We start from the raw sequence: 21,278 nt of genomic DNA, 5'->3' as shown, positions 1-21,278 counted from the left end.
CTCTTGGTTTCTGGGCTGACGCTCAGTCACTGAGCCACAGCAGGCAGGTTCTAGGATTTTCTCTAGTCTCCTTTTGGCAAATACAGAGTACATGGCTATTTTAGATGACTATTACATCATCCTTTAAAAGGGCTACAAGTTTAAATGTTTGAAATAGTTTTTTCCTATATTGTAAATATGAGATTAAGGGTTCCTCAGATCTTTTCCATGGAAAGGCGACACAGACTTGGTAAATATTGTGGTTCTTGGTCTTCCAGGCTATGCCTCCCATTGACCTGCAGGCCTTTTGTGCTTTTCTGCTGCCTTCCTCACAGAAAGGAAGGTCTATCAGTCTAAGGCAGTGGTTCTCAACCTTCCTAATGCCGCGACCCTTTAATATAGTTCCTCATGTTGTGGTGACCTCCAACCATAAAATTATTTTCGTTGCTACTTCGTAACTGTAATTTTGCTACGGTTATGAATCGTAATGTAAATATCTGATATGCAGGATGTATTTTCATTGTTACAAATTGAACATAATTAAAGCATAGTGATTAATCACAAAAACAATATGTAATTATATGTGTTTTTGGATGGTCTTAGGCGACCCCTGTGAAAGGGTCGTTCGACCCCCAAAGGGGTCGTGACCCACAGGTTGAGAACCACTGATCTAAGGAAATGAAAGACACCAGAGGTTTTCAGAAAAGATTGGACAATGATGATGACAACAGTTCCTTCTAATTTTTTAAATATTTCACACACTTTTATTGACATAAATTATTTTATTAAAATTATAGTTAAAGTCAGCCTTTTGACATATTTACAAGATCATTTCCTTCCAAACTAGAGAATTGTATCTCATGCTGCTGCAACCCTGGTACTTGCCCTGGACCAGGGCCTTTTAGCAATTTGTCTTGATGCTGCCAATTCAAGTTTCCGGGTCTAGCTCCAGCAGCTATTTCCCTGGAGGCCATCAGACCTGAGATTATGCTAGCACTTTGGTTTTTTTCCTCAACCTGAGTTGTTGTTTTCACAGTGAAGCTATCCTGTTTCTCACTGGTGGATCTAATATCCAGATTTGTCTTTAAGTTCAACAGACATGGTAACCTGAAAAGATATTTTGCATTTGTATAGCTTTTATATACAGATATTTTATTCTCCTGACAACTTTGCAGGTTATGAGTAGATTTTATAGTCTAGCAAACTCAAAAGGCTGATAAACAGCTGTGTAGTATCTGGAGACCAATTGTCTACATTTACATTCTTAAACCACTGCTAGTTATGTGACCTAAGGCACGTTACCTCACAGCTGTCTGCCTTAGTTTCTCAACTTGTAAAATAATGGTTTATGCCACATTAGGTTGTTAAAGAACTCCTGTAAAGTGTTTAGAATAGTGCATGTCAAATAGCAAGTACTATTTATGGTTTCGTTAAATATGTAGAAATAGGTAAGAAAATGCTCAACCTCCCTAATAGGGAAATAAATATTAAAATAACAATGAGGTATCATTTTACATCATCAAATTCTTGAAAAATTTGAAATCATAGCACCTGATATCAGGGAAAAGTATACTCATAGACTACTTGTAGAAATGTGAATTGTAATAGCTCTTTTGGAGACCAATCTAGCAATATCTTTGGACGTTTATGGTGGCATTTTCTAAAGTGCCTACCACAGCCTGTCCAGCCCTGCATCATCCGGGCCCTGGGCAGGGTATGTGTTAACTGCTTTGCCTGACTCTTGCTTCCTGCTTCTTGTGCATCAGCCTCAGTGGTGTCCTGTTCATGCTGAACCCCTCTGCCCACACCCTCCCTTTGGAACCCTGGTGCTTGCTATTCCTTCTGACTAGATTGCTGTCCTCTTAACACTCCTCATGACTTCTCCCTCACGTCATTCAGGTCTTTGATCAACTATCTCCTCCGTGAGGACTGACCACCTCATTTAAAGTAGTAAATAATTTCATCTACCTCTGTATCTCCTTATTTAGCTTCATAAAAATATAATATGATGTTACATAATAAGTTATTGCTTGTCCCTTCCACTAGAATGGATGTTCTAGGAGGGTGGGGGTCTGGTTTTGTTCATGACTCTATCCCTACAGTTGAATAGGCACTAGCGGGCATTTAATGAAGACCTCTTGCTGTAATGAATGGTTTGTAGTAACACATGATCAAACAAAAAAAAGGGGATACCCTTGGTTGGATGGATTGTGCTATATCAATGACATGAAGTATTATGCAGCTACTGAGAAGAATGAATTAGGTCTATATCATTCAAAGTTTTCTCAAATGCATTATTAAGGTAGAAGTACAGGTGCGGAAGAGTGTATAGGACCCCAAGCAGTGATCAAACCAACTATCTACCTACCGACCTACCGACCGACTGACCTACCGACTACCTATCTCCATAAGTTTTCATGAGAATGGGTACAGAACAACAGTGACAGGTTTTAAGCATTAATTATCTAGGGAAGAGTGTCCAGGTGGCTAAAAGTTGGCTGAAAGGGAAATAAAATGATTGCCAGTGTGAGTTCCAGCTTCCCTCGCTTCTGCTAGATACACTTCACAGCAACTTCAGTCAAATCTCTCCTCCCACCCCATCCCAGACTGGACTTAGTGTCAGGCTCTGACTCCTGGTGGCTGATTCCTTCCAGTTAATTACTCTTCTTGGCAATTCAATGTTGATGCACTGGTAGAGGTTCCAGGCAGTCCACTTGGACTCTCTTAGATTCAATGAAAACGATGTTTGTCTTTTACTATGTACTGAGCCCTCGATGTTCTTATGGCAGTGACCTATCACGTGTACAGGTATTTTGAGGAAATACCGTAAAATTGATTCTTGACTGCTTAGGCTTTTGTGGTTCACTAGGGCCCATAAAACCCTGAGTCTGGGAGGTGTACTTGGGAGGATGATTGCACTGCTTTGATAGTAATGTGAGTCACCTATCTAAAGAGAGTGCTACACTGCCCTCTGATAGAAATTTGGGGGAAAACATCAAGTTACAAATAGTAAACATTCTGAAAATAAAGCAGCATCGTCTTAATGCAAGAAGGCAGAGGCAAAATATGTGGTTTGAATTATTAACAATACAAACAATGACCAAAACCCCCCATATTTTAGGGTAAGAATATGTCTCCTTCACCATGGCTTTCGGTCATCTGAATTTTTATATAGTCTGGTTGTATTTTCTACCCACTGGCTGTAAGGATGGGATTGTGTACTGTTTTCATTGGATGGTGATTTTCAGGTACCCATCTGTCTTCACTTTACATAGAATAACTTAGAAATACCAATTCTTAACTTCCTCTCCCCAAAGGCAAGATAAAGATTTCATAATGATTGATTTTAGAAGACACAAATGTTTTTCGAAGATACAATGTGTCTTACTACTTCTATCTTTATAGCGTTTCTAGCTTATTACTGTTTTAAAGATGAACATCAATGGTATAACTTGGGAAGAACATAAAAAAGTATTATAATACAATAAGAAACTGGGCTAACAGATGTCATAAACCATTCAGTCATTTTAAAAGTACTTCAAAAAGTATTTTTATGCGAGGAGTAAAAGATGTTTCAACTCTGAAACTGGGAAAAAGAAATCCTAAGAGTATTTTTTCTAGCTTTAGATTTTTCTTTGAGCAATTTTTCTCCATCAATATATTTATAAAACCAAACTCTTTTTTTCTCTCAAAACAAAATAAAAGTATATAATGTGAAGAGGAGAAGTGTGTGCGTGTGCGTGTGCGTGTAACATGCATGTCTAATAATCACCCAACAGCAACACACTGCAGAGTTTAGTAATTTCTTTCACTATAAATGCTGAGTGTGGACAATCACATTTTAGGACAGGAGTTCTTTTGATTATGTGAAGTGGAAGAGCTCAAAAAATACACAGACACAAAGAAAGAAATGTATCTACCCTTTTACTATTGCTTTCAAGAAAGCAATAGTGCAGGAAACTAGCAGTACAGAGAGAGCAGCAGGTCAGAGACTACTATTTTTCCCGTGATCTCATGGTTGACCTTTCACCTTGCCTTAACTCCTCTGGGGAGTGAAATATTTTTGGGGTTAGGGAGCTTTGCAGCTTCCTTTTCAAAATTAACGAGCTAGGCTTCTTGAACGATAAAACCATGTTAAAAGCCCAGGCTCTTAGGAACTTGGGGGATGTTTTCATCTGTGGGTTAGCTGAGCAAGTCACTTTCAGTATTAACATGCAATAGTCATTCTGGTTGTGTGCTGGTAAAAGTCAGTACAGATATTAGACATCAACAGTGACTTTCGACAAGTTTGTACGGACAAGACTCTCCAGTGCCCTAGGGTGTTGCTTAATTGTAAGGTCTAATAGCATCGTTACCCTTTTAAAAATCTTGAAATCTAAAACAATTAAATAATGGACTTCAATCTTATTAACAGAGAAAATAGTAGAGAAATTTAGTAGTAGAAAATAGATTGACTTATCCTGGATACCTACCGTCACCCTGGAGGGTTTTCATCCTCACTGAAATAAAAGCCTTTTACAGGCTCTTCCCTTTGTTATAAATGCATCTGCCAAGCAATATGCTTTTCATGAATGGCTGTTTAAGTAATGTTTTCTTTTTATGTTGTTGACCTACTTACTCCATACTTGTAATCTGTCTCTAGGATTTATAATTTTCTGTTTTCATGTTAAAAATAGATGACTATAATTCATTTAAAGTAAAGCATCATCAAAGAATAATAAACAGAATATTTTCCTTTTTAATTGGACATATGTACTGATATTATCTGCTACTTTGTAAATAAGAGAAAGTACTAAGAAATAAATTTAAAAGTGATTTTATTTGTAGAGCTCATTAAATATTTTCATGTGATTTAGATATAAAAATTATTACAAAACAAAACATAAAAACACATTTTACTGGAAACAATGAGCAATATGCAGATGTTTCTACATGTGAATATGAGATCTTTTAAATTTTTAAATTCATAACTAAAATCCATTATGTGTAGTAAAACTTTAATATTTTATGAACCACACATTTTATGTAGAAAATTAATTTGAATAAATGTTTAAAATCTTTATCATCTCTTGATCCCGTTCTCTCTTATAGTCTCTCGCTCCATACACACAGAGGCGCGCGCGCGTGCACACACACACACACACACACACACACACACACACACATATCTTTTTTTCTTTACCAAATGTAACTTGGATTATTTTGATAGAAATTAAGATTGAGGTCATATAAAACTTCAGATAATGACTGCTATAACCACTAAAATTTTGTTTAGAAAATGCAAAGAAAGTATTCCTAAGAAATGAAAAAATAATTGACTAGTTTGTATAGGCTAATTTCACATGATTATAGTACATAGGGATACAAATTACATATACTTTGTTATTCATAAACTCTCATTTTGATGAAAAATTTTGTAGTGACTAATTTAATTTAGAAATGAAGAGAAATTTGCTTCTGTGACAATGACATATTTTTCCATTAGTGGCATATGCGTGAATAAATCCTTCCCAAATCCTCTGGGCTCCCTAGACACGAAAACGGACCTTACTTGGGCCTAGTCCAAGATGGTTATAACTTGAAGTGTCAGCATATTGAGTTGACCTCATTTAGAAAAGGGAGGAGTCACAAATAGTAGGAACAGAGTTCTCTGGGCTTCAGCATAATGCTATATCCTCTGGTTGCAAATTATACCTTGATTTACTTTTGTTAATTTCAACTAGACAGGATGTTTACAAGAATCATATAGACTGAGCCCTGGCTCTAGGCTAAGTGGAAAGTTCATACCCTTTCTTATATTTAATCTCTAGCGCCTTTCCCCACAATTTTTATAAACTGCTCAGTAACTGACAACCGCAAGTTTAAACTTGTTTTGCTGAAAACTATCCCTCAAGTAATTTTGTTAACAATTGGAACAGATTGTCTTCACTTTAGATGTTATTACAACATTGTTATTGGGGAAGGTTTATTCTTTGCTAACAAACCTGCTATTTTTGAGTAGACATGGCCTCAAAGCCATCAAGAATTACATATTTTCTTGACCTGAGTCTTCCACATCCAGTTCGTCAAGAAACTGAAGTGGGCTAGGATGTTTTAACTCCAAAGGTGAGAATAGGCTTTCTTTTACGGAAGTACAAATAATTTAGGAAGCTGGTGGCAAAACCATAAGATTGTCCAGGAAGAGGGAAGAGAAAGAAAAAGGTAGAAAATAGACACATGCAGATTCAACATTTAAGTGAGAAGAAAAAAATTCAAAAACTGAAAAGGAATATTCAGCAGTGAGAGGAGGTGGAATCCCAGAAGATAAAAAAAGGAAGTTGTGAGAAGAATGGAGCCATCTGTAGTGTCAAATGTTGCAGCAGCTCAAGTGACAGGATAATAAAAATGTGTGCAAGGAAGCTGGCGACTGCACTGCCTGGTGGGCTTTGAGAAAGCAGTTTTCGACTGGCTGGCTAAGAGGAATGGGAAGTGGAGCCAGTGAGCATAAACAACTCTTACAGAAGTATTTGGTAATGGGCAGAACGGGGCAGAGTGAATGGACTGAGCCAGCGAGAAGATTGAGGGAAGAGATGCATCTGATTTTTTTTTGTTTTTAGAAATAAATCTCCATTTCTGACATAAATATGAGGATTTAAGCTAAAAGTTCCTGTAGTATTTAGAAGGTTTCAGGGCAATAGTTCTGATTTAACAAAATAGAATTAAGCAATCAGACAAAGTTAATTTAAATAGTCAACTGACATGATTCACAATAGGCTTAAACACAGAATTGACTTACTTTGAATTCTAGTAAGCTTAATTTAGGACACACTGACACATATCTCATAAATATCAAGGAAAATGACAATGTTTGCATTTTCACTTCTGTAAATACTTTATATTCTGCACTCTATTGATGACACATGCCAAGTATAATGCTGTTAGTTTAACATTGTTAGAATCCATTAGCTCTTCAGAATATGCTAGCTATTTTACAGAAACATAAAAAAATATTTTTTTTTATAATAGAGAGTTTTGAAAGGAACTTTAAAAAATAATAACTGGGAAAATATGATGAATTCTATAAATTAAGATTAATAATCATATCAAATGCTATAGACTAATGATTAGGAACAAGTATAACAAGATACAATACTTGTTACATTACAAATTATCTTAAAGGATCTATCTTCCTACTGGTTCAGCCTATAGTGAATAAAATGACGATTAGATTCTTCAAACTTGATATCTTTGGTAAGTTTTGATGTATGTATTCACTCATGAAACCAACACCACAACGAAATAGTGAACATCACTCAAAAAGTTTCCTCATGCCCTTTCTAATTTCTCTTATTTCCCTCACCCCCTCACTCAGTCCCAGGCAACCAAAAATCTGTTTTCTGTCACTGTGCATTGGTTACATATTCTAGAATTTTATATAAATTAAGTAATTTGATATAATGAATAAAATGTTCCTGTTATATTTAAAGGGTTTCAGGGCTGGAGCTTTAAGATGATAAAATACAAATAAACAATGTTGATTTAAACAGTCATTTGAAATTATTTTTCAATCATTTTGACATTTTTTTCCCCATTCATGATAATTATTCTGTGATTCACCCATGTTGTATTTATCAATTGTTCATTCCTTTTTATTGCTGGGTTATAGTATTCTGTCATAGTGGTATTCCATTATATGAATATACCACAATTCCTTTATCCATTCACCTGTTGATGAGCATTTGAGTTGTTTCCAATATTTGACTATTATAAATACAGCCTCTATGGACATTTGCATAAACCTTTGTATGGACATATGTTTTAGTTTATCTTTGGTAAAAACTGGGAATGAATGGCCGCTAGATCCTTTGGGAGACAAATGTTTAAACCTTTAGGAAGCTGCCAAACTGTTTTTCTAATGCAGTTGTTCCATTGCTATTCCCACCACCAGGGTATGAGAGCTCTAGTTAGTCCTTATCCTTGTCAGCACTCAGTATGGTCAGTATTTTAATTTTATTCTAATAGGTATGTACTGCTATCTCAATGTAGTTTTAATTTTCATTTTCCTGATAACACATAGTTTGGAGTGCCTTTTTTTGTGCTTATTTGCTATATGCATACTATTTTAAAAAATTATATAAATATAAATATATATATATAGTTTGATTTCAGAGAGGAAGGGAGAGGGAGAGAGAGATAGAAACATCAATGATGAGAGAGAATCACTGATAAGCTACCTCCTACATGCCTCCTACTTGGGATCGAGCCCGAAACTGGCCATATGCCCTGACTGGGAATCGAACCAGGTTCATAGGTTGACACTCAACAGCTGAGCCACACCTGACTGGGCTATGCATACTATTTTTGATAAAGTTCAAGTATTTTAATTGGGTTCTTTGTTTTGAGAAAAAATATATACACATGCACACATATGCATATTTTGAGAAAAAAATATATGCATACATATGTATATTTTTCTAAATATAAGTCCTTTAATAGACATATTGCAAATAGCTTTTTTTTCATTTTCTCAATGGTGTCTAAGAGGGGGCATCTTTAATCTTGATTAAGTTCAATGGACTGATCTGTTTTCTGTATTATGCTTTTGGTGGTCATATCTAAAAAATATTTGCCTAGACCAGGGTCACATCATTTAGAATCAAAGCACATATAAAGAGCTTCCCAGACAAGGAAAAGCTAAAGGAGTTCATCACCATCATTCCAGTACTACATGAAATGTTAAAGGTCTTAAGAAGAAAAATCCTTTAAAATATTTTTTATTGCACAAAAAAATTCAAACTCCTTACAAAGTTCTACAAGATACAAAAAAATTGACCAAACTTATCTGTTCAAGAACTATTCACATTCCCCTATGCTTCAGTCACACAGCCTCTTGACTTTTAGAAAACTCCAAACTCTTCCCTACCTTAAAACCTTGCCACCACATGTAATGTTCTTCTCTAGTTTGCTTGCTTGTTTGTTTGTTTGTTTAATCCTCACTCAAGGACACCCCCCCCCCATTTATTCCAGAGAGAGAAACATCAATGTGAGAGAAAAACACTGATCCAGTTGCCTCACACATGTGCCCCGACCGAGGATTGAACCTGTGAGCTTTCAGTGTGTGGGATGACATTCTAGCCACTTAGCAACACCGGCCAGGGCTTCAAGGCTTGTGTGAATACATCTGCAAGTGATTTGTCACTGAACTTTCTCACTTATGTACTCTGCTGTTTGCAATTATAGTACCCTGCCTGTTATCTTCACGGGACTTGAAAATTTTTTTTTTAAATATATTTTATTGATTTTTTACAGAGAGGAAGGGAGAGAGACAGAGAGTTAGAAACATCGATGAGAGAGAAACATCGATCAGCTGCCTCCTGCACACCCCCCACTGGGGATGTGCCCGCAACCCAGGTACATGCCCTTGACCGGAATCGAACCTGGGACCCTTCAGTCCGCAAGCCGACGCTCTATCCACTGAGCCAAACCGGTTCCGGCGGGACTTGATAATTTTATAATTCTATTTTGTAATTACATAAAACTATTTTCATATTTTAAGTCTAACTCTTTATACAAGATTGTAAATGTTGGAGAGGCTGACCCATGTCTTTTTGTTGACAGCTATAAAGCCAGCACTGAACACTGCCTCCCACATATTTTTATTTGCTGACTGAATGGAGGAAATGACTGAGTTGAAATCACATTTGTTGTGATTTCCTGATGCAAGAAAATGACCATAGATTCTTTCTTATTGATTTCTAAAATTCCATAACTCTTTTTGGTTTAAGAGCTATTATTACTTTGGAAAAAAATTAGACTTTATGAGATTAGATATGTGAATACTGGTCATAGGAGAAGATTATTCAGGGAATAAAGAATCAGAGAGTGAAAGGATCAAAAAGGGTTTGGTGTATGCAATACAAACATGACCATGTCATAGTTACCTACGGTAGGTGAATCCTGATCTGTCTATTATTCCTCTGTCCGTATTTGTGATACAGGATGGGGCAAAAGTAGTTTACAGTTGTTCATATGGAAAGTGATACAATAATTAATACATAATAAAACAAGGATAGACTGTGTTTCATGTACTCACAACTATACAGCTACTTTTGCCTATCCTGTACTATAGGCTCTATTAACATTTATGTAAATAGCCACTTTATATCACCTAATTTTCACAACCTACTGAAGAAGTTATCTTTATTCTTTCCATTTTATAGAAGGGGAAATGAAGTTCAGAAAGATTGTATTTCCCCCAAAGTTACAAAATGAATACTGGCCTTCAAAGCACGAGCTCTGAGTCAGTTAGTCCTACTGCCCGACAACATGGACTTGAATGGTTTCCAAATATTCACCAGGAACCTTCCAGAAAATACAGGGATTCTGAGAGACCAGAGACATTTCTGAGGGACCCGATTCTGTTTAAAAGCACTGTTCTTATTCTCCCAAGAGGCCCTCACAGTAATAGATACAGAGGCAGAGCTGCCTCAAACAGATTGTCAAACTGCAGTGGGAAGGCCGGGGAAAGTTGGGGGGCAGGAGGGAGGGGTATAAGAGATCAACCGAAGGACTTGTATGCATGCATATATGCATAACCAATGGACATGGGACGCTGGGGGGTGGGGGAGGCCAGGGGATAGTCAAGGGCGGGGAAAAAAAAAAGACATATGTAATACCCTTTGTAATACTTTAAGCAATTAAAAAAAATTAAAAAAAAAAAAGAATGTAGTCCTCACATATGAAAATTGTTTAGGTTCTGTGATGTGCCAAACCTTAAGTAGGTAATATTAGGTATCTGATGACTGGCCTCACCCCACCCGCCTGTGGTACTGATAAGTAGTGTACAAAAGTCTTCGTGTTTTGGGATTCTTAGTAAGAGTTGTGTGGTTCTAGAGGGAAAAACACTGTCTTGCCCTCCAGTTTATCTCCCATATCCTCCACACACTACACACTCCTTGTGGAATTTTATCACCAAACGGACAATCAACATGAAAATATTCATCCTTCCTTTACTTCTCGTCTTTTCTTTTGAGAGTGTGCTTTCACATGTAGAAAAATTAAGCCAGAAGTAAAAGGGTGCAGTCCCTGATGAAAAAGTGAGATACGTGTGAAATTAAAAGTTTGAAGGACTTAAAATCACAGTACCGAAATAAGCCAGTTATGCGGTGGCTGGTGCGTCTGCGCTCGGTCGACCTTGCTTGCCAACTCCAGTTGTGATCTGTTAGATAATCAGAGCGCAGTTACCCTATCTACCATCTAACCTTCCCTGTCTCTGTTGATTATTAGAGATAGCTCAAGTGTCATTTTTAAAAAATTGAAAAACAAATTGAGTTTGTTTTTCTGCACCGCAACCACCAAGAGGCAGTTCACATGCCTTTCATCAGTAGGACTGTGTATATAATTTACACATAAAGCTATCATAGACTTATCATCCTAGACAGTATGCCTGGGGATAATGTGGAAATTATGCTCTTTTGTGTGACTGGGAAGGCCTCCAAGATGATTGCCATTTCTGGGAACAGCGGAATGCTTTTCTCACATGAGCTACATGACAGGAGAGTGTTGCACAGCTCACCCATGGATGCTGGCAGCCAAGTGACACCCTGAGTTCTGGGTCTGCATGATGTAATTGCAAATCCCTGCAGTGCAGTAACTTTCCAGTGTGCACAGTGATCTAAATTAATGTCTCACTTCTACTCAGGGAGAACTGGACTGCCAATAATTTCGTTTTTTTCCTTCTAGTTGAGAGAAACAATTTATCTTAAAAGAAAATTGCAATGATTGCTTCTACCTGTCTGTTTTGTGCAATGCAGATTTGTTTTGTCCTTGTTGCTTTTCTGCGTAGTCCTTTGAGATGTGTGAGCTTAATACATTTCAGTGCGATTTGTGTGCACTCATGTATGTGTGTTTCTTCATTCAGTTGCTATGAGGTACCATGAAGGTGTCTTGGCTGTTGTATATGTCACTTTTACATTTGAGCATCGTTGCTTAGTGCCCAACATATGAGAGGTGTTCTTCCTATGGTAACAACTAGTCTTCTGGAAGATTCCAAAGATGATGCCATTGGTTATTTTAGAACTGTTCTTGAATCTGTAGCTGATGAATCTCTTCCTTTCCTGGATGTATTCACCTTTCTTTCAGCTTGACTTAAAACTTCTTTTTGCTCTTTGACCTAATTCTCATAAATGATTGTTTACCTATGGCATTTTCTTAATAAACATGTGTTTTCATGGAAATTACTTCATTTGGTTCAATTACTTTCAGTGTTGCATGTCTTATAGTGATATTGGCTGAGGGGTTATCTTACAGGGATATCATAATTATTTAGAAATTGGCAATTTAATTGTTCCTCACTGAATTCAAATGTGTATGAAAACCCTCTACCCACCATTAGCCTTTATTTGGTTTCTATAGGAAAATATCTTTACACGAAAGTGTGCCTGGGTAACGGAAGAAAAGCATGTATGTTTTATGGAAACCTAAGCTTTTATCACTTGCAAACATTTTTATCTCAACTGCCCTAATCTGAGCTTCTACATTCTCTTTCTTGAACCCCATCAACCGTCTCCTAACTGGTTTCTCCACAACTACTCCGACCCCCTCTCAACTGTTCCTCACACACAGAATTCATATGGAGTCTTATCAGCCCCTTCCTGTCCTCTAAACCAACCACACACCAAGGTTTAAAATTCTTCAATGCTTTTCCTCTGGCCTTAGGGTAAGGAAACAAACTCTTATCCTGGCTTGCAGGCCCGGCTCACTCCTCCAGCCTCATTTCATTCACTCCACACTCCTCCTTCTCCGAGCTTCTCTCACTTACCTGACTTCAGGCCCCTAAAGGGACCGCATTCCCTTTATTCGCACATAGATTCTTGTACTTCGAACACTAACTCACATTTTTATCCTGTGAACTCCACTCTTTCTTCTGATATCAATTCAATGACCACTTCCTTGGGGAAGCTTTCCCTCACCAACATACTTTGTTCATTAAAATAGTTACACTCCTGTAAGCACTGGGTTTTTCTCCTTTATAGCAATTTTTAACACATTCATGAAGCCACCTGGCAAAAAATTGGAATAAACTACTAAGTTGGTTGTGATTGTTTAATAAGATTAGACAATGTGGCCATTAAGATATTAAAGCATATGTGCACTTCTTTTTTATTTTTTTAATCCTCACCAGAGGATTTTTTCCCATTGATTTTTAGAAAGAGTGAAAGAGAGGGAAATACAGAGAGAAATATCGATGTGAGAGAAACACATCAATTAGTTGCCTCCTCCACACTCCCTGACCAGAGCCCAAGCCGGGGAGGAGCCTGCAACCAAGGTACGTGCCCTTGACCAGAATGGAACCCGGGACCCTTTGGTCTGCAGGCCGATGCTCTATCCACTGAGCCAAACCAGCTAGGGCTGTGAGAGCTTCTTTTAGTGAGATAATTTGAGTTCTCAAGTTCACCAGTTACATTTGAAAGCAGGAATCACTTAGATTTCATCTGGAGGACTCTACAGGGCAAATGTCCAAACTCATGGAAGCAGGTGCATCTGGGCTGCATTCTCATTTCCTTGGTGTTTACAAAGAGAGTTTGGGGAGTAGTCAGCACGCCTGAGATGCCCTGGAGGAGACAGTTAGTCATATTGTAACAACATTTACTGAGTTCTGACTATGTGTCAGACAGTGTGCTAAGCTCTAAACTATGGCCACTCATTGGTATTCACCGGTTCTGAGGTGCTGATACCGCCATTATCTGCTTTTCACAAGTTAAGAAACTGAAATATGGTAAGTCACTTACCGGAGGTCATAGAATTAGTAGGTTGACCTCAGAGGTTTGTAGGAGTCTAAAACCCATTTCTTACGCTGCGTAATTAAAAATAACATTATTAACATCTCTGTGTTTTGTCTAGCAAGCACGAGATAGACATTTCGTGTTTTGCCTCATAAGCATGAGTAGGAGATGAGCACTTATGTTTAAATGTAAGTGCAGACTTTTTGCTCTCTCCCAAATATAAATATCACTTGTATTATATTTTTAAAACTATAACAAAATAAAAATTAAAATGATAACCCCTCTTATTCTTTCTACTCACTTTAGAAGTTGTTTGGATTGTTTGACTCTACACACTGGACTTTTAATACTGTCTTTGGCACTAAAGTTCTGAGATTATTAACAATACTAGAGGCCCGGTGCATGAAATTCGGGCACTTGGGGTGGGGTGGGGTCCCTCAGCCTGGCCTGTGCCCTTTCACAGTCCGGGACCCCTTGCTCCTTACTGCCTGACTGCTTGCTGCTCCCTACCGCTTGGCTTGGTGCTCCTTAGTGCTGCCGCGGAGGTTCCCACCACCCCCGCTGCACTCGCCAGACATGAGCCTGGCTTCTGACTGCGCAGCACTCCCCCTGTGGGAGCACACTGACCACCAGGGGGCAGCTCCTACATTGAGCATCTGCCCCCTGGTGGTCAGTTCATAGTGACCAGTCATTCCACCGTTTGGTCTATTTGCATATTAGGGTTTTATTATATAGGATAGGATATTGAATGTGAACTGTAAATGAAAAATAAAATTTAAAAAAGAACCAAATAAAATTTTAGATCTGAAATTTTTTTAATATATATACGTATTTTTAATTCTTACCTGAGGATGTTTTTAAAATTGATTTTTAGAGAGAGAAACATCCACGTGAAAAGAGAAATACCAGTAGGCTGCCTCTGCACCTGCTGACCCAGAGGGATCTAACCTAAACCTAAGTATGTGCCCTAACCTAGAATCCAACAGGAAATCCTATGGTGTACAGGTTGAGACTCTAACCAATTGAGCCACCTGGCCAGGGCAGATCTGAAAAAAATTTTTTTTAGTGTACCTCCAGGCCCTGGTCGGTATGGATCAGTAGTTAGAGTGTCCTTCCACACACCAAAGGGTCATGGGTTCGATTCCAGGTAAGGGCACATACACAGGTTGTGGGTTCCATCCCTGTCGGATTGTTTGGGCAACTGATCAATTTTTTTCTCTTTCTCTTTCCCTCTCCTTTCCTCTCTCTCTAGAATCAATGAAAAGAATATATCCATAGAGGAGGACTTAAAAAGAAAAAAAATGCTGGTTCAGTAGATAGTGCTTCTGCAGGCGGACTGAAGGGTACCAGGTTGGATTCCGATCAAGGGCATGTACCTGGGTTGCAGGCTCAATCTGGTGCCCTGGCCGGGGATTCAGCAAGAGGCAACCAATTGATGTCTCTCACATTAGTTTCTGTCTTTCTCCCTCCCTTCCACTATCTGTTAAAAAAAAAAAAATCAATGCAAAAATGTCCTCAGGTGGGGATTAACCAAAACAAACAAACAAACACCCATCCCCAGTGTGATTATTGAAGGAGCATATGAAGTATTTGTTGAATGAATGGGAAGGGATGGGACTTTGCTTTCTAACTGTTTTAACAACTCTGCAAGCCAGAGGGTTTATTTTTATTTTTTGAAAAATATATTTTATTGATTTTTTACAGAGGGGAAGGGAGAGGGATAGAGAGTTAGAAACATTGATCAGCTGCCTCCTGCATGCCCCCCTACTGGGGATGTGCCCACAACCAAGGTACATGCCCTTGACTGGAATCGAACCTGGGCCTTGTCCATAGGCGGACACTGTATCTACTGAGCCAAACCGGTTAGGGCCAGAGGGTTTATTTTTTATTTTAATTTTTATTGATTAATTATGTTAGAGAGAGGAAGGGAGCAAGAGAAACATCAGTGTGTTGTTCCACTTATTATGCTTGCTTTGGTTGCTTCTTGTCTGTCCCTGACCAGGGATCCAACCCGCAACCTTGCTGTATCAGGAGGAGGTTCTAACCCACTGCACTGTCAGGGCCCCTCAACTAAACCCCTCTGGGTGCCCGGGCCCCTGCTATGGATCAGAACTCCTCTGCCACAGCAAAGGTTTGGGTTCCATTCTGTCAGGGCACCTACTTAGGTTTTGGGTTTGATCCCTGGTGTGGGCTGACTACTCAGGAAGTGACTAAGGGCCATTGAGGTCTGTGTGCTCTAGTCATTGGTCAGGGAGCTGGGGTTCCATTGCTGACGTGGCTGACTCTGATCCCCACTACCCCCGGTCCTCCACTGAGGGCGACTTCAACGATGGCGGCTGCGTGGCCTCTGGGTAGATCGCCCTCTCTGCGGCTCGCCAGGCCTGGCTGCTGCACAGTCGCCCTAGGAGGAGAATTTCCGAGTTCCCAGGGAGAGTGCCCTCTGCACCGGACTCCCAGGGAGAGCGGGTCCCGGAGGGAAAGCACTTCGCTCTGCCTCCCTTCGGGGCTCCCAGGTGGCGTGGAGTGCCCGTCCTGCTAAGGGCTCAGAGGGGAGAGCTGCCCCAAGGAGGCCTCCTAGCTGGGTGTGAGAAAACGAAACTGGAGCCCTTCCTCCTTGAACCCAGTTGTCCTGGGCATGTTAATGCATTGTATTTTATTTGACGCAGCCTCACGTGCCCGGCCTTGTGCAGCACGCAGCCATGCCCACCTGCCCCTGCCAGACGTTACCCGTGAGGGTGTCCCGGTTAATTAGCATATTTCTCTCTTATTATATAGGATGATACTTTACATTTTCCTTCCATTGGGAATTTATAATTTATTAAATTATTTTTATTTTGATACCGTATATTTGTATATCATTTTACATTTTATTAGGTATTTTTGTCTTAAAGAAGTTCACCTGGTAAGCTATATGCACAGACACATACTTACTTCCTACATGCTTTATACATGAGTGTTAGCAATTATTTTTTACAAGACTGCAAAAGAAGTATAATTAGCCACATTTTCTTCACAGCTCATTAGCATTATGATTTTGAGAAAAATGGTCTCAGATTGAGTTTAGCGCTGCTGTTTTCTTATTGTTAGCTGCTGAGAATAGCAACACATTCCAAACATTTAATAGTGAGACAAAATGGCATTTTTATGATAGGTTACATTATTAAAGCACAAATGATGGAGTTTTTAAAGCAATGATCATTGTCTTTAATTTTCTGAAAGTCTGTTTTCTAAAAACTTTCCTTTTAATCTTGCTCTGTTTACACCCAACCATTAAAACTTGGTAACAGCAGCACAGGAAATGAGTGAGAGCAGGGTAGCCTGCCTGACCTCAAGACCTTCAGTTTTCACTTTGAAGAACTGAGAGCTAGTATGTATTGAAATTCTATCAGCATATACTAAAGTGCAGTGGAAATAAAATCAGAAAAGATTTCTTCAAGTTTGTTTTTAATATGTAATTCAAATAGCTCATCATAATATAGCATGGTTTAGATTTCCGCTCAAGTTTTGGCATTTTTCTGTAGTGTGTTTCATGTATCTGCTACCACATCGCCTCCCATGTGTCTAGGAAGATGGGAGTTTTCTGGGCAGGTAGAAGTAGGATCAAGAGTTTCTGCATTCAAGCATTCTTGCACCTAAACCAGCCGTGGGCAAACTACGGCCCGCGGGCCGGATCCGGCCCGTTTGAAATGAATAAAACTAAAAAAAAAAAAAAGACCGTACCCTTTTATGTAATGATGTTTACTTTGAATTTATATTAGTTCACACAAACACTCCATCCATGCTTTTGTTCCGGCCCTCCGGTCTAGTTTAAGAACCCATTGTGGCCCTCGAGTCAAAAAGTTTGCCCACCCCTGACCTAAATTGATAAGGTCAGCCAGGAGTTGTGTCAGTAGCTATAGGTGTTTATCTAAACTCACAATTACAGGACACAGTGTTCTTAAGTTCTGAGTTGAAGGCTCAAATGTTGCAACCAATGTTTGTTTCATTTTGCAAAATACAGTAGTTCCTTTTTAACAGTTTGACCCTTACAAAGAAATTTCAGTAGAGATCCAGAAAAGAGCATGTTTTTGAACGCCTCCCTCAGTATAGCAGCAAACGACATTCAGTATTACATGCCCCACTTTCCACAATTCTGGGAAGCCTGTTATTTGGGGAAGGAGAAAGTCCAGACACCAAGAAGACACACTGTGTGTGATAGCAGTGAACATGAGCTCAGCGGATAGAGTTCTAGTCCTGCCACCTACTAACTTTGAAGTAGGGTCTTCACCCTCAAGAGATAGGAAAGTACAGTTAGCCATGTGTGCACTCGCTAATTCCCAGAGCAATGATGGGGACACAGGGTTCTCGAAGTGAAAGCTCTATGAAGCTTTATGCCAGTGTCTGATGGCATCTCCATCATTTTTATCCTTTACACAAGGACTAGCACATTAATAATTCTTTTACCTTATTTCCTAATAGCAAGAGTCACCCTGGCAGGCTTTGCTCAGTGGTTAGAGCTTTGGACCAAAGCTGAGGACCAAAGGGTTGTGGGTTTGATTCCCAGTCAAGAGCACAAACCTAGGTTGCAGGTTCGATCCTCTGGCCCTGGTAGGGGCACATGCAGTTTTATGTGTCTCTCTCTAAAGATCAATGGAAAATATATCCCCGAGTGAGGATTAAAAAAAATAAATAAACAGAACAGATGAAAACTCTCATAACATGATAAAATCGCCTATATCTAAAAAAAAGTCATTTATTCTATCGTCTGTGTCTTTGAGTTTGTTACTTTTTGTTTTATATTTTGCACGAGTGACACACGGTTTTTGTACTTTTCCATTTTACTTATTTCTTTTTTAAAAAAAAATATATTTTGTTGATTTTTCACAGAGAGGAAGGGAGAGGGATAGAGAGCTAGAAACATCAATGAGAGAGAAACATCGACCAGCTGCCTCCCGCACACCCCCCACTGGGGCTGTGCCCACAACCAAGGTACATGCCCTTGACCGGAATCGAACCTGGGACCTTTTCGTCCACAGGCCAACGCTCTATCCACTGAGCCAAACTGGCCAGGGCAATTTTACTTATTTCACTTAGCATAATGCTCTCAATATTCATCGATGTTGCCGCAAATGGCAACCTTTCATCCCTTTTATGGCTGAGTAATATTCCATTGTACATATACCACATCTTCTTTACCCAGTCATCTGTCAATGAACACGTAGGTTGTGTCACAGTCTTGGCTATTGTGAATATGCTGCAATGAGCATAGGGGTTCATATATCTTTACAAATAAGTGTTTTTGTTGTTGTTGTTGTTGTTGTTGTTGTTTTGGTAAATACCAAGAAGAAGAATTGCTGGATCATATGGTGGCTGCAGCCATTTATATTTCCAGCAGCAGTATACGAGGATTCCTTTTACTCCATATCCTCTTCAACATTTATTTTTAAATATGTATTTTATTGATTTTTTCACAGAGGGGAAGGGAGAGGGATAGAGAGTTAGAAACATCGATGAGAGAGAAACATCGATCAGCCTCCTCCTGCACACTCTCTACTAGGGATGTGCTGCAACCAAGGTACATGCCCTTGACCGGAATCGAACCTGGGACCCTTCAGTCCGCAGGCCAATGCTCTCTCCATTGAGCCAAACCGGTTAGGGCACTCTTCAACATTTTTCACTTCTTGTCTTTTCAATACTAGCCATTCTGACAGGTCTGAGGTGGTACAGAGATACTTTTTAATAGCTGTAACCCAACATAAATATATATTGTTTTATAAATACACACACAAGGAACTTAAAATAACATACATGGTTTGGTACCTTGATTGTTTTTATTTAATAACTTAAACTTTCTTTTTAGGAAGTACTTACCCAGGCAATTGTGTGTATGAGAGTATTTCTTTGAAGGGTTGGTTCTCAGGATAAACCTCTGTAACTTCCTATAGTTTTCCTCAGTAACTTGTGAAAAAACAAGGTAACTGGTTCTTCCAGGAGTTGATAATAAAAAAAAAGTGAAAAGAGATAGATGTTATTATTTTATGTTTTGATGTTGGATCCTCCCAGAGCATGCTGTTTCAACCTCTTGGGCATCCTGTTAAGTGTCCTTCCTGTTTTCTAGACAAAATGATATGTATGAATATACTTATCTCTCCTCAACTCATCACAATGTTGCTATAATGATCTGACATTTAAAGGAAATCACAAAGATCTAGTCAAATTTGCCTTTAAGATATATCTGGGAAAAGTCCTAGGCAAAATTGGTGTTCATTATAGAGCTCAAATACATAGGCTTTGAGCTCCCCTTCTCTGTTCTGTGTATGTGTTTTTAGGAGATAAATTATAAGGTTTCCTGGGTTGGGCCTAATGTACCCACCCAGCACATTAGCACATGTTTTCAGCAAAGACTAGGACAGAAAATAAAAGTTTAAAAACAATTTATAGAATTCAGAATTTTTATTCCTAACAGGAGCATATCATCTATAGAGTTATTTAATATTTTAAAAATATTTATTAATTTAAAAATCACATAGTGGTTAAGAACACTGTTCCAGACGATTTTTAGTTATGGACATTATTTCTCTTCTCAGTATATAATTACACGACGGACTGGTTTCTAGAGTATCATATACTTAATGTGAGTTTCTAAAAATGCTTTAATCATATAATTGCTAGTTTATCAAGTAGAAAATATAGGTCTGAGAACACTATCATTATGTCATTATTTTCCACAAAAGACTGTGAAACACACTGAAGAGGCCATTATGAAGCAAATAACAGTCTTTTCCATGGTGTCTAAATTTGCAAGGATTAAAAAAAAAAGTAAAGGAAAGGAAATGCCTAAAGGTAAAGAGTTTAAAATCTACCCAAGCAATTTATCCTGTGTCTCTATCGGTGAAAAATCAATCTAGACAAAGGAAGGGAATAGGAAGACTAGAACAGTGAAACCAATAGATTATCTAACTCCGTTAACTCGGCAGGTGACACTAATGTTTAATAATTGATTCACTAAATTTCATGTAGAAAGCCTAAAAGGAAGTGAAATAAACTTGCGACTTGCTATATGAATTAGAATCTATTGTGCTTGTTATTACTGAGTGTACCATCTTCAAGTATAATTGCAATAGATAATGATTTATATTTAATTGGTCTAGAGCTAGCAGGAACTGGGGCATATAATCTGAAATAGCTAAGTGATTAAATTCAAATCCAGCTTTATAGAACTCAAAGATTAATTTTTACTCAGTGGGTATTTTTTTTTTCATGTTTAAATATTTTATTGTTGATAGTTTTACAGATATCTCCCATTTCCCCCCTCTTCCCCGCCGCTCCCCCCCCCCCCCAGGTCTTTGCCTATGTCCATGGGCTATGCATCCTATATAATAAAGAGATAATATGCAAATTAAACAATAAAATAAAATTTTAAAAAAGAAAAAAAAAAGAGTGGTGAAAGCAGACATCTTGTGTTGTTCCTGTTCTTAAGGGAAACATTTTTAGTTTTTGCCCATAGAGTATTATGTTGGCTGTAGGTTTGTCATATTTGGCCTTTATAATGTTGAG

The 21,278-nt window shown here is 38.5% G+C and overlaps 1 protein-coding gene across 2 annotated transcripts in view; it reads left to right on the top strand.

The window, feature by feature from the left end:
- ITGA4 (integrin subunit alpha 4) overlaps positions 1 to 21,278 on the top strand; it is a 337,984-nt gene that overhangs the window by 770 nt on the left and 315,936 nt on the right. The window lies entirely within an intron of this gene.

This window comes from Myotis myotis, unplaced genomic scaffold (assembly GCF_014108235.1).
Source record: "Myotis myotis isolate mMyoMyo1 unplaced genomic scaffold, mMyoMyo1.p scaffold_m19_p_8, whole genome shotgun sequence".
Classification (NCBI taxonomy): domain Eukaryota; kingdom Metazoa; phylum Chordata; class Mammalia; order Chiroptera; family Vespertilionidae; genus Myotis; species Myotis myotis.
The sequence above is the reverse complement of the archived record's forward strand: the minus strand, read 5'-3'. Positions and strand labels throughout refer to the sequence as shown.